The following is a 14,531-nucleotide window of genomic DNA, read 5'->3' as shown; positions in this document are numbered from 1 at the left end:
ACGGAGACCCTGTCCCTCCGATGCATTTCCTGCATCACACCTGCACAGAAGATAAAATGGACCACACAAGCCTCAACAAACTCTTTGAGTTTTTTGGGGGATCCGTCGAATGTACCAGAGGCCAATCCCATGGTAGGGAGATCGGAGGGGTGATGCTCTCTGGCGTTTACCAATTGCCATAACACGGCATTCTCGGTCATGAGGTTCTGGACCTCCAGAGTGAGTCTTTGAACCGTAGCAACTAGCTCCTGCACCTGTTCGGCGGTGGCCATGTTCACTTCTGGGCATTGCAAAGTGTCAGGTTTGTCACCAAAATCGGATATGGTCCCAAGCTCCTCACCTGTTTCTTTCTGACTTGAAGATGAGGATCCCTTCTTCCTTCCTTTATTCTCCGTCTTCTTCTTTGTTTTCTTACTTTCCTTGAAGAGGTAAGGCCTGTCTCAGAGGGAAGCCACTATGTCTGCTTGTGAATCTGGCAGACTAGCGGCCCATTCCCTGAGACAGCCGGGTAGGGGAAAAGCCTATATAGGCAGAAAAACCCGTGGAAGGTTGTAGTTTGGTGTGGATCCAGTAATCAGCTCCTGGTAAGGACTTGGAGCAACAAGGTGTTTAGAGAGTCAGGAAAGAATGTCAGAATCCGCCTTGATGTTGTGCACAAAGTATAGAAGACAAATTCGACCTAACAATATAGCCCTGTGTATGGACGGAAATACCAATACCAAGGGATCTATTATTCGGAAGAATGGACCCAACACGACCAGCAGATCACCTAAGAAAACCGGAAAGGAAAGGACTGGTTAGATGAAACCTTACAGAGTTTGCAGGAAAAAACAAAAAATTATGTACTTACACCAACCTTCTGTTAGGCACAGGTAAGTACTGACATGGCAGTGGTTAGAGGATCAGGTAACCCAGAGATTAGAATTAAACTCAGGATAGATCAGGGGAGTCTAAGACAAGGACATAATATACCTCAATACAATAACTATAGAAGACAGGGTACAGTATGCATTAATGACCGAGGGTCTGGACTGTCTTACCGTGTGCTGAGGTGGGAATATCTTGATGCACTGCAGGAGGAGCCCACCGGAGGCAAACCCAAGAAGCACTGTGGGAGCTGGAAACTATTCCTGACAGCACGAGTACGTCTAAGGGCAGGAAGTCCATACAATATCCAACGGCACGAGGACGCTCCTGGTACACCCCAAAAGTATGCAGACGTCTCTAGTCCGTTTGGGGAACATGCAAGGAGAAAGCTTCTAGGTTTACCAAAGTTAACATCTGTTGGCAGTACTGCAAAGAGGATAGCTAGGGGTCCAGGCAATACAGCAAGTGCTTCCAGGGAGCGTTGGTGAAAGGAAAACGATAATGCGGAGTCCAAGAAATCAGGCAGGCAGTCTGTGATGAAGTCCAGGTCGGTAACAAAACCAGTCTGAGGGTAAGCAAAAGCAATCCAATCAGAAGTCCGAGTCGGCAACCAGAAAGACAGTGAATTCGATGACGTAACAGGCAGAGATCAGGCAATAGGAGTCCAGTAACGAGGCAGTAGTCCAAAGACAAAAATGCACTTCAACAAATTCAGAAGCACTGAATTAACGTATGGGAGGAGCGTAAGAGGACAGACACAGATCACGTGATTAGGACGTAGTGTGTAGGTGCATGGAGATGCCATCATGCCTGTCCTAGTCTCCATGGCAACCGCCACCGCCTACTATAGACAGTCTGTAATTTAGCAGCTGGGTGTTTTCCAGAGGGAGAGATACGCTGCAAAAATTGACCTTTAAAGTTTTTTGGCAGGACGAGGATGCGGTTTCTAGGATAGGAAATCGAGGGACCAGCACGGCGGTATGGAACTGAACGATGAACAGAACTTGGTGCACCATCCATATTCCTCACAGTACCTTTCCTCAAAGAATGCCTTCCCCGCCGAGAAGACCAGAAATCACTTAGAAAACCAGGAGAGTGAATGTGAGCGAGAGGCTCCCAAGACTGATCCTCTGGGCCGTATCCCTTCCAATCAATGAGGAACAAACGAATACCCTGAGTAACCTTGGTGTCGAGGATTTGATTGACCTCATACTCATCTGAACCTACCACCGGAAGGGGACGATCTGGAACAGTCAACCTGGTAGCCGCCTGTAGCGGTTTGAGAAGGGAAACATGGAAAATTAGGTGTATCTTCCAGTTGTGAGGAAGATCCAGGCGTACCGCCACCGGGTTAACTACATCAGACACCACAAAAGGACAAGTGAAACGCGGCAACAAGGAAGTATGACCTGGGAGATGCAAGTGTCTGGTAGAAAGCCAGACTCTCATGCCTTTGGTTTATGTAGGAGGCATTCTCCGATGGTTATCCGCGTAATACTTAGTGCGATGCTGGGCCGTTAACAAGTGTTGTCTGATGTCAGCATACAACTTGGCTAAAGACTAGACACAAGCCTGGGCTGCAGGATTGCCGGAGGATGCTGCAAGCATCAGCGGAAGGGTGCAAGGATGATGACCGTACAGAGAAAAAAAGGGTGTGGTACCTGTGGCTGTGTGCAACAAATTGGTATAAGTGAATTCAGCCATCTGCAATACCGAGAACCAAGAACCCTGGTGTTGAATCAACAAACAGCGTTCCAATGTGGCCTTCACCCTCTCCGTCTACCATCAGTTTGAGGATGGTAACCACTGGAATATCTATCCTCAATCCCCAACATATGGGTAACAGCTCTCCAGAAGTGAGACGTAAACTGAGCCCTGCGGTCTATGACAACGATGCTGGGCAAACCAAAAAACCTGAAGACATGTGTAACAAACAGTTCCGCTAACACAGGGGCTGTCAGCAATCCTTGGCAAGGAATGAACAGGGCAAGTTTAGTCAGATAGTCCACGACCACCCAAATGGTATCAAAACCCTGTGTTGGTGGCAGTTCCACAATGAAATCCATGGAAATCATGGTCCACAGTGTTTTAGGAACGGGTAGTGGCGGTAAAAGACTCATAGGTTTTGCATGTGTTGATTTCCCTTGGGCACAGACAGCACAGGTGGCGATGTAATGGGCAATGTCGGAAGACCTATCATGCCACCAACACCATTGGCGTAGTAGTTTGAGCGTCTTGCAAATGCCCGGGTGTGCTGAAAACTTAGTGTCATGACACCACTGCAATGCCATGGTGCGGGTAACCTTGTCAGGTAAGTAAATCCTCCCTTGGAGATAAGGCAGAGATTGGACGATCTCGATCCCCTTCTCTTTGATTGTCTGTGGATTGCCTTCTACCCAGGTAGTCAAGAGAGACCCCATTGAGGAGTTCATGGTACACCCGTAAATGACTCGACATGGCAGCAGAGGAATACCTTGATTAGCACACACAGACCTGTTCCCAGGAATACGGGAGAGTGCATCAGCCTTTGAGCGCCAAGAACCAGGGCGATATGTGATCATGAAATGGAAGATGGAAAAAAATGCATGCCACCGTGCGTGTCTTGCAGTGGTGCATTACACCGATTGCAAAGCTACCAGATTATGGTGGTCCGTATAAACCTGTACTGGAATCGAAGTCCCGAGAAAGTGATGCCTCCAGACCAGAAAAGCGTCTCTAACTGCCAGGAGCTCTTTTTCTGTGATAGTGTAGTTCTGCTCATGGTTATTGAGTTTACGTGAGTGGTATGCAACCGGATGTAGTGCACCGGTATCAGGACAATGCTGTGACAGCACAGCTCCAAGAGCGACATCAGTGGCATCGGCTTTGACCACAAAAGGCAAGGAAGGGTTTGGATGCTGTAACACCAGAGCTGTCGTAAAAGCCTTCTTGAGTGTCTCGAAAGCCTTGTTAGCCGCCAGATTCCATGCAAAGGACTTCTTGGAGCTGGTGAGCGCAGTGAGAGGAGCAGTAATGTCGAAAAAGAACTTTACAAAGTGTCTATAAAAGTTTGCAAAGCCGATAAACAACTGCAAAGACTTGAGGTCCTTGGGGGCCGGCCAATCCAATACTGATTTAACTAGATAGTTCTACGATTCAAGCAATGTCCCCGTTTGCCACTTTCATGACAAAGTGCAGTAGTGTTGTGTTCAAGTTCAGGTACGGTTGGAATACCCCTCAGTATCTCAACTCCCTATGAGTGTCTGTGGTGCAGGGTGCCGCTGCTTCCCAGATGCCCTCCTCTTACAGCTCTTACACAGCTTCCAATGTGCTGGATACTTCCTTGCAGCAAGATGTAAGACTGTGCAGCTGGAGGGCAGACATCACAAGCTTTACCCACTCTCTTTCTCAAAGCATTTAGTGAAGAATCATAGACAGAGTAGGCGCGTCTCGCTTGTGTTGGATGGATGTCATCCTTACGAGGTCCTGTGGGCATCTCTGAAGAGTTCTGAATATTGACACACTGCTAAAGGAATGACCTCACTGCATGCACGCAAGGGACTTCTCCCGCGTATGAATACTTTGATGCTGGCGTAGGCTGGAGATGTAAGAGAAGTATTTCATGCACTCTGTGCACTGGGAGGGTTTCACCCCTGTATGGGTGCGTTGTCAAGTACGATTTCAACCTGAACTGCTTATCACACTCTGTACAATGGTATGGCTTCTCTCCAGTATGGATCCTTCGATGCAAGCGTAGAGTGGTCATCTGAATGAAGCTTTTCTCACACTCTGTACACTGATATCGGCTCTTCCCAAGACACATTCTCTCTTTTCTGCGTGGGATCTCAGGTGAGTTCTGAATATTGACGCACTGCTAAAGGAATGACCTCACTGCATGCACGCAAAGGACTTCTCCCGTGTATGAATACTTTGATGCTGGCGTAGGCTGGAGGTGTGCGAGAAGTATTTCATGCACTCTGTGCACTGGGAGGGTTTCACCCCTGTATGGGTGCGTTGATGTACAATCAAGTACGATTTCAAACTGAACTGCTTATCACACTCTGTACAATGGTATGGCTTCTCTCCAGTATGGATCCTTCGATGCAAGCGTAGAGTGGTCATCTGAGTGAAGCTTTTCTCACACTCTGTACACTGATATCGTCTCTTCCTTGCGTGGGATCTCAGGTGAGTTCTGGATATTGACGCACTGCTAAAGTGCTTACCACATTCCACATACCCATAGGGCCTCTCTGCAGAATGAACTCTCTGATACTGGAGAAGCCTTTCTCACACACCATACACTGGTGCAGTCTCTCCTCTGTGTGGCATTTTGTATGTTTCATCAGGTGTGAGGACTGCCTGAAGTGGTTCCTACACTCTTTACACTGGTATGCCCTCCCCCCTGCCCCCCCCCCCTGAGTTCGATCGTTGATGTGTAAGCGGGTGCGAGATCAGCCGGAAGTGTTTACCGCATTCTAAGCAGTGGTGTGGCTTCTCCCCAGTGTGTACTCTCTGATGATGCTCATGCAAACGCGAGATCTGCGTGAAGCTTCTCTTACACTCTGCACATGCATGGTTTCTCCCCTCTGTGGGATTGCTGATGCTGATGCTGATTGCTGATGCTGATGTCTCCTGAGAAGTGCTGTTACCCAATAGCGCTCACCACATTCCGAGCACTGGTAGGGCTTCCCTCCATTATGGAATGCCTGATGCTGGCGTAGATGGGAGCTCTGCGTGGAGGGTTTCTCCCCAGTATGCACACTCTGATGCTTGTGAAGCTGAAACCTCTCAGTGAAGCTACTCTCACACTCTGAGCACTTGTAGAGCTGCTCGTGCACGTGGGATCTCTCGTGCTTCATGAGACTGGGGCTGCTGGTGAAGGACTCCCCACATATGCTGCAGGAGAAAGCTTCTTCCTTCAGGTGGCACCTCACAGGCGCGGGGCGTCGGGAGCGCTGGATGAAGGTCTCCTTGCATTGTGTGCTTCTGTGGGGTTCATTTTGACACCTCTGGTGCCCCACAGATCCCGATGGGTCTTTGAAGCTTTGCCCACGTTCAGTAACTAAGCAGGGTATTTGGTTCTTTCCTTGATCAGCAGACGGGCCTTGTCCATCTTCTGTAGGAGTTTTCTTTCTCCTCTGGATAGTCCATTTTTGAGATTGCATTTGCAGGTTCTCGGCTTCGGTATTGGTTAGATTTTCTGTTGAAAGAAGCAGAGACCAGGGTTATTCATACACACACCACACGCCTAACGTAACGCTATACATTCTTGTCTATAACATACTTGAATGGAATACAAACAAATTCTTTACTCTACTTACCTCCAAGTCAATATCAAAATGCATCAACTCTACCAAACAATACTACATTCAATGTAGGAATTGGAGGACAACGTTAGTACCCGGAGCTGGGAACAGGCCTGAGCGAGTGCCGCCTTATGCTATGGGGAAATGACTGCAGAAAGATCTATATTTTATAATATGAATGAAGCTGCCAGGATGACCCTTGCAGGCCTAGCCTGTGTAACCACATCACCTCAGCTTCCTTCCTGGCCCTCGCAGGCCTAGCCTGTGTAACCACATCACCTCAGCTTCCTTCCTGGCCCTCGCAGGCCTAGCCTGTGTAACCACATCACCTCAGCTTCCTTCCTGGCCACATCACCTCAGCTTCCTTCGTAGCCCTAGCAGGCCTAGCCTGTGTAACCACATCACCTCAGCTTCCTTCCTGGCCCTCGCAGGCCTAGCCTGTGTAACCACATCACCTCAGCTTCCTTCCTGGCCCTCGCAGGCCTAGCCTGTGTAACCACATCACCTCAGCTTCCTTCCTGGCCCTCGCAGGCCTAGCCTGTGTAACCACATCACCTCAGCTTCCTTCCTGGCCCTCGCAGGCCTAGCCTGTGTAACCACATCACCTCAGCTTCCTTCCTGGCCACATCACCTCAGCTTCCTTCGTAGCCCTAGCAGGCCTAGCCTGTGTAACCACATCACCTCAGCTTCCTTCCTGGCCCTCGCAGGCCTAGCCTGTGTAACCACATCACCTCAGCTTCCTTCCTGGCCACATCACCTCAGCTTCCTTCCTAGCCCTAGCAGGCCTAGCCTGTGTAACCACATCACCTCAGCTTCCTTCCTGGCCCTCGCAGGCCTAGCCTGTGTAACCACATCACCTCAGCTTCCTTCCTGGCCCTCGCAGGCCTAGCCTGTGTAACCACATCACCTCAGCTTCCTTCCTGGCCACATCACCTCAGCTTCCTTCGTAGCCCTAGCAGGCCTAGCCTGTGTAACCACATCACCTCAGCTTCCTTCCTGGCCCTCGCAGGCCTAGCCTGTGTAACCACATCACCTCAGCTTCCTTCCTGGCCCTCGCAGGCCTAGCCTGTGTAACCACATCACCTCAGCTTCCTTCCTGGCCCTCGCAGGCCTAGCCTGTGTAACCACATCACCTCAGCTTCCTTCCTGGCCCTCGCAGGCCTAGCCTGTGTAACCACATCACCTCAGCTTCCTTCCTGGCCACATCACCTCAGCTTCCTTCCTAGCCCTAGCAGGCCTAGCCTGTGTAACCACATCACCTCAGCTTCCTTCCTGGCCCTCACAGGCCTAGCCTGTGTAACCACATCACCTCAGCTTCCTTCCTGGCCCTCGCAGGCCTAGCCTGTGTAACCACATCACCTCAGCTTCCTTCCTGGCCCTCGCAGGCCTAGCCTGTGTAACCACATCACCTCAGCTTCCTTCCTGGCCCTCGCAGGCCTAGCCTGTGTAACCACATCACCTCAGCTTCCTTCTTGGCCCTCGCAGGCCTAGCCTGTGTAACCACATCACCTCAGCTTCCTTCCTGGCCACATCACCTCAGCTTCCTTCCTAGCCCTAGCAGGCCTAGCCTGTGTAACCACATCACCTCAGCGTCCTTCCTGGCCCTCGCAGGCCTAGCCTGTGTAACCACATCACCTCAGCTTCCTTCCTGGCCCTCGCAGGCCTAGCCTGTGTAACCACATCACCTCAGCTTCCTTCCTGGCCCTCGCAGGCCTAGCCTGTGTAACCACATCACCTCAGCTTCCTTCCTGGCCACATCACCTCAGCTTCCTTCCTAGCCCTAGCAGGCCTAGCCTGTGTAACCACATAACCTCAGCTTCCTTCCTGGCCCTCGCAGGCCTAGCCTGTGTAACCACATCACCTCAGCTTCCTTCCTGGCCCTCGCAGGCCTAGCCTGTGTAACCACATCACCTCAGCTTCCTTCCTGGCCACATCACCTCAGCTTCCTTCCTAGCCCTAGCAGGCCTAGCCTGTGTAACCACATCACCTCAGCTTCCTTCCTGGCCCTCGCAGGCCTAGCCTGTGTAACCACATCACCTCAGCTTCCTTCCTGGCCCTCGCAGGCCTAGCCTGTGTAACCACATCACCTCAGCTTCCTTCCTGGCCCTCGCAGGCCTAGCCTGTGTAACCACATCACCTCAGCTTCCTTCCTGGCCCTCGCAGGCCTAGCCTGTGTAACCACATCACCTCAGCTTCCTTCCTGGCCACATCACCTCAGCTTCCTTCCTAGCCCTAGCAGGCCTAGCCTGTGTAACCACATCACCTCAGCTTCCTTCCTGGCCCTCGCAGGCCTAGCCTGTGTAACCACATCACCTCAGCTTCCTTCCTGGCCCTCGCAGGCCTAGCCTGTGTAACCACATCACCTCAGCTTCCTTCCTGGCCACATCACCTCAGCTTCCTTCCTAGCCCTAGCAGGCCTAGCCTGTGTAACCACATCACCTCAGCTTCCTTCCTGGCCCTCGCAGGCCTAGCCTGTGTAACCACATCACCTCAGCTTCCTTCCTGGCCCTCGCAGGCCTAGCCTGTGTAACCACATCACCTCAGCTTCCTTCCTGGCCACATCACCTCAGCTTCCTTCCTAGCCCTAGCAGGCCTAGCCTGTGTAACCACATCACCTCAGCTTCCTTCCTGGCCCTCGCAGGCCTAGCCTGTGTAACCACATCACCTCAGCTTCCTTCCTGGCCCTCGCAGGCCTAGCCTGTGTAACCACATCACCTCAGCTTCCTTCCTGGCCACATCACCTCAGCTTCCTTCCTAGCCCTAGCAGGCCTAGCCTGTGTAACCACATCACCTCAGCTTCCTTCCTGGCCCTCGCAGGCCTAGCCTGTGTAACCACATCACCTCAGCTTCCTTCCTGGCCCTCGCAGGCCTAGCCTGTGTAACCACATCACCTCAGCTTCCTTCCTGGCCCTCGCAGGCCTAGCCTGTGTAACCACATCACCTCAGCTTCCTTCCTGGCCCTCGCAGGCCTAGCCTGTGTAACCACATCACCTCAGCTTCCTTCCTGGCCACATCACCTCAGCTTCCTTCCTAGCCCTAGCAGGCCTAGCCTGTGTAACCACATCACCTCAGCTTCCTTCCTGGCCCTCGCAGGCCTAGCCTGTGTAACCACATCACCTCAGCTTCCTTCCTGGCCCTCGCAGGCCTAGCCTGTGTAACCACATCACCTCAGCTTCCTTCCTGGCCACATCACCTCAGCTTCCTTCCTGGCCCTCGCAGGCCTAGCCTGTGTAACCACATCACCTCAGCTTCCTTCCTGGCCCTCGCAGGCCTAGCCTGTGTAACCACATCACCTCAGCTTCCTTCCTGGCCCTCGCAGGCCTAGCCTGTGTAACCACATCACCTCAGCTTCCTTCCTGGCCCTCGCAGGCCTAGCCTGTGTAACCACATCACCTCAGCTTCCTTCCTGGCCACATCACCTCAGCTTCCTTCCTAGCCCTAGCAGGCCTAGCCTGTGTAACCACATCACCTCAGCTTCCTTCCTGGCCCTCGCAGGCCTAGCCTGTGTAACCACATCACCTCAGCTTCCTTCCTGGCCCTCGCAGGCCTAGCCTGTGTAACCACATCACCTCAGCTTCCTTCCTGGCCACATCACCTCAGCTTCCTTCCTGGCCCTCGCAGGCCTAGCCTGTGTAACCACATCACCTCAGCTTCCTTCCTGGCCCTCGCAGGCCTAGCCTGTGTAACCACATCACCTCAGCTTCCTTCCTGGCCCTCGCAGGCCTAGCCTGTGTAACCACATCACCTCAGCTTCCTTCCTGGCCCTCGCAGGCCTAGCCTGTGTAACCACATCACCTCAGCTTCCTTCCTGGCCACATCACCTCAGCTTCCTTCCTAGCCCTAGCAGGCCTAGCCTGTGTAACCACATCACCTCAGCTTCCTTCCTGGCCCTCGCAGGCCTAGCCTGTGTAACCACATCACCTCAGCTTCCTTCCTGGCCCTCGCAGGCCTAGCCTGTGTAACCACATCACCTCAGCTTCCTTCCTGGCCCTCGCAGGCCTAGCCTGTGTAACCACATCACCTCAGCTTCCTTCCTGGCCACATCACCTCAGCTTCCTTCCTAGCCCTAGCAGGCCTAGCCTGTGTAACCACATCACCTCAGCTTCCTTCCTGGCCCTCGCAGGCCTAGCCTGTGTAACCACATCACCTCAGCTTCCTTCCTGGCCACATCACCTCAGCTTCCTTCCTGGCCCTCGCAGGCCTAGCCTGTGTAACCACATCACCTCAGCTTCCTTCCTGGCCCTCGCAGGCCTAGCCTGTGTAACCACATCACCTCAGCTTCCTTCCTGGCCACATCACCTCAGCTTCCTTCCTGGCCCTCGCAGGCCTAGCCTGTGTAACCACATCACCTCAGCTTCCTTCCTGGCCCTCGCAGGCCTAGCCTGTGTAACCACATCACCTCAGCTTCCTTCCTGGCCCTCGCAGGCCTAGCCTGTGTAACCACATCACCTCAGCTTCCTTCCTGGCCACATCACCTCAGCTTCCTTCCTGGCCCTCGCAGGCCTAGCCTGTGTAACCACATCACCTCAGCTTCCTTCCTGGCCCTCGCAGGCCTAGCCTGTGTAACCACATCACCTCAGCTTCCTTCCTGGCCCTCGCAGGCCTAGCCTGTGTAACCACATCACCTCAGCTTCCTTCCTGGCCACATCACCTCAGCTTCCTTCCTAGCCCTAGCAGGCCTAGCCTGTGTAACCACATCACCTCAGCTTCCTTCCTGGCCCTCGCAGGCCTAGCCTGTGTAACCACATCACCTCAGCTTCCTTCCTGGCCCTCGCAGGCCTAGCCTGTGTAACCACATCACCTCAGCTTCCTTCCTGGCCACATCACCTCAGCTTCCTTCCTAGCCCTAGCAGGCCTAGCCTGTGTAACCACATCACCTCAGCTTCCTTCCTGGCCCTCGCAGGCCTAGCCTGTGTAACCACATCACCTCAGCTTCCTTCCTGGCCCTCGCAGGCCTAGCCTGTGTAACCACATCACCTCAGCTTCCTTCCTGGCCCTCGCAGGCCTAGCCTGTGTAACCACATCACCTCAGCTTCCTTCCTGGCCCTCGCAGGCCTAGCCTGTGTAACCACATCACCTCAGCTTCCTTCCTGGCCACATCACCTCAGCTTCCTTCCTGGCCCTCGCAGGCCTAGCCTGTGTAACCACATCACCTCAGCTTCCTTCCTGGCCCTCGCAGGCCTAGCCTGTGTAACCACATCACCTCAGCTTCCTTCCTGGCCCTCGCAGGCCTAGCCTGTGTAACCACATCACCTCAGCTTCCTTCCTGGCCACATCACCTCAGCTTCCTTCCTGGCCCTCGCAGGCCTAGCCTGTGTAACCACATCGCCTCAGCTTCCTTCCTGGCCCTCGCAGGCCTAGCCTGTGTAACCACATCACCTCAGCTTCCTTCCTGGCCCTCGCAGGCCTAGCCTGTGTAACCACATCACCTCAGCTTCCTTCCTGGCCCTAGCAGGCCTAGCCTGTGTAACCACATCACCTCAGCTTCCTTCCTGGCCCTCGCAGGCCTAGCCTGTGTAACCACATCACCTCAGCTTCCTTCCTGGCCCTCGCAGGCCTAGCCTGTGTAACCACATCACCTCAGCTTCCTTCCTGGCCCTCGCAGGCCTAGCCTGTGTAACCACATCACCTCAGCTTCCTTCCTGGCCCTCGCAGGCCTAGCCTGTGTAACCACATCACCTCAGCTTCCTTCCTGGCCACATCACCTCAGCTTCCTTCCTAGCCCTAGCAGGCCTAGCCTGTGTAACCACATCACCTCAGCTTCCTTCCTGGCCCTCGCAGGCCTAGCCTGTGTAACCACATCACCTCAGCTTCCTTCCTGGCCCTCGTAGGCCTAGCCTGTGTAACCACATCACCTCAGCTTCCTTCCTGGCCACATCACCTCAGCTTCCTTCCTAGCCCTAGCAGGCCTAGCCTGTGTAACCACATCACCTCAGCTTCCTTCCTGGCCCTCGCAGGCCTAGCCTGTGTAACCACATCACCTCAGCTTCCTTCCTGGCCCTCGCAGGCCTAGCCTGTGTAACCACATCACCTCAGCTTCCTTCCTGGCCCTCGCAGGCCTAGCCTGTGTAACCACATCACCTCAGCTTCCTTCCTGGCCCTCGCAGGCCTAGCCTGTGTAACCACATCACCTCAGCATTTACTGTGGCCTCCAGTGGAAGAGTCAAGAAAATAGGGTACAAGCGGCCCAGACATAGAGGGAAAACCTTCGCACTTCAAGGCTCTGCAAAAGATTCAGGGCCCTCTCCTAACTCGGTCTCCACCATCAAGCCTTGCCAACCACTGGACCGTTACAGAGGGCAGAACTATTCGCAGAGGCCATGGGAATGTTTCAGGGGTTTTCATTCGTTTTTTGACACTTTACAGTAGGAAATTATCAGATGTTTCAGTAAAATGGTAGACAGGTATTTCAATGTAATGTCCGGGCTGGAAAGAGGTTTTGGGAGTGCCGCTAGGGCTGACCCTCTCTCTCGTCTCCCTTGGGATGCCAACGCTAGCTCAGGTGTCCTTCACCCCTGGTTTATACTACTGATCGGTTACTGCTACTGTCTAATCTCTGGTCTTATGCGGAGGTAGTGTCCCTGAATGCAGGCTGCCTCTCTCCCTCAGGGACTTCCTAGCTGGCCCTACTCTACTCTACTTCGTGTTCAACAGGGAGTTGGGAGCAGTGCCTGCACTTACTCTGTTGTATCCACCCAAGACCAGCCAGGGTCACTCCAACCTTGCCCTTCTACTCTACCTGCCTTCACACTACTGCCACTACTCTCCTCCCACAACGACTAGTCTCCTTCCACTAGTACTCCCCTTCCCCACACCACTACACAAACACCCTCCTTTCACCCGGTATCATTCCACTCACATTCACTCTTTATATTACCTTATATCCAGCTGCCATATAAACACACACACGTTCACTATACTGTACCCTTGCACTAATTAAGTCAATACCTTACCTTTCTCCAATAAATGCTTTGGCATTCTGCTGCTCGTTCCTTCCGTATGCTGGCCGCCTGGTCCACCACCACTGCCGACTTCACCCACACTTCCTGTTTCCTGCTTAAATTGAGGGGCATGTGCAAGTGGAAGCCTTTAAAAGGGGATACGCCCTGCCCAGAAGTCCCTGGATAGGTGGCTAAGCTTCATGTATGATTCCAGCATTTGATTGCGCCTCTCATAGGACCCTCTGCAACCTTCACTTGGGTTATCCTTTTCTGTTGGTATTCACATTTATTACGACTGCTGTGATAATGAACTGAATTTGTATTACCCTTAGTAACACATGCTTGGATAACCTGGCATGCTTGTACTCCTCCTCACTGTGAAGGTTTGTTAGTGCATCTCACCCTATACAATGCTCCAGTCTTCCTGCCAAACAGTCATTCTACTCACCCTTCCACTGTAGCACCATCAAGAACCTTTTTTTCTGTAACTGTAGATTTACAAACCTCCAATATTATTTTTTTTTTTAATTAAGCTCATTACTGGTTGTATACTATTTGATTAGTTGCTGGTCCGAGGCCGGATCGCTCCAGTACCATCTCTTACTCCTTTCCCGTCCATGCTATTATTTGCTACAGCCATCACCCTTCTTCCTTTTTCATTGCAGACTCCACCCTTGTCTCCCACTTTCATTCAACCACACCGCCTTCACTTCTGCTAGACACCCGATCACACTGCCACCTGCCCTTGAGATTCCCCCCCTGCTGACCAGCGTTGTAAGTCAGAATTAGGAGAGGCACAATGTGTCACCCTGGACAAAAAGCCTCCTTTATTTTGAAGCTCTCAAAACCTAAGCTTTCCCTGCTATCTTGGCCCTAATCTAAAGAAAGGGAGTCTAAAGAAGTGCTCCTCGTGATGTCTATTCTGGCCTGTCTGCTGCCCTTACTCCTGGTTGCAAAGAAAAATAAGCTAAAGCACAATGAAAAGGTCATTGCCCAATCAAAATGATTGGTGGCTGGTTTCTGACTCCCAGTGTAATCTCCTTCTCTTACTAATCACCCGGACCTCCTTGCCCCGTTACACAGTTCTAGCTAGAATAGCAGGTTTCTCTTACAGATCTCTTCTTTGGGGTGGAGTCTCTTGTAATTTGCAGACACTCTGTCTCAGTCTTCGGTGTGTATTCAGCCTTTGAGTGCTTCCTGGCATATATGTCCTCACCAGGTATTTTCATGGAGATCTCTACTCCGGTATCTTGCTGTACTCTCTCCAATTAGCTGTCTCCTAGTTTGTATCCCAACATGGGGTCTCAGGTTCCATACCCCACCTTGGGGTCTGTTTTCCATCCCACCTTGAGGTCTTTCCTGCCCCTCATCTTGGAGTCTGTTTCTTACCTAGCCTTGGGGTCGGTTTCTCATCCTGCACTGGTAGCAGCTCCTCGCA

The sequence above is a fragment of the Ambystoma mexicanum genome, chromosome 1p (genome assembly GCF_040938575.1).
Source record: "Ambystoma mexicanum isolate Mex_15411 chromosome 1p, UKY_AmexF1_1, whole genome shotgun sequence".
Classification (NCBI taxonomy): domain Eukaryota; kingdom Metazoa; phylum Chordata; class Amphibia; order Caudata; family Ambystomatidae; genus Ambystoma; species Ambystoma mexicanum.
The sequence above is the reverse complement of the archived record's forward strand: the minus strand, read 5'-3'. Positions refer to the sequence as shown.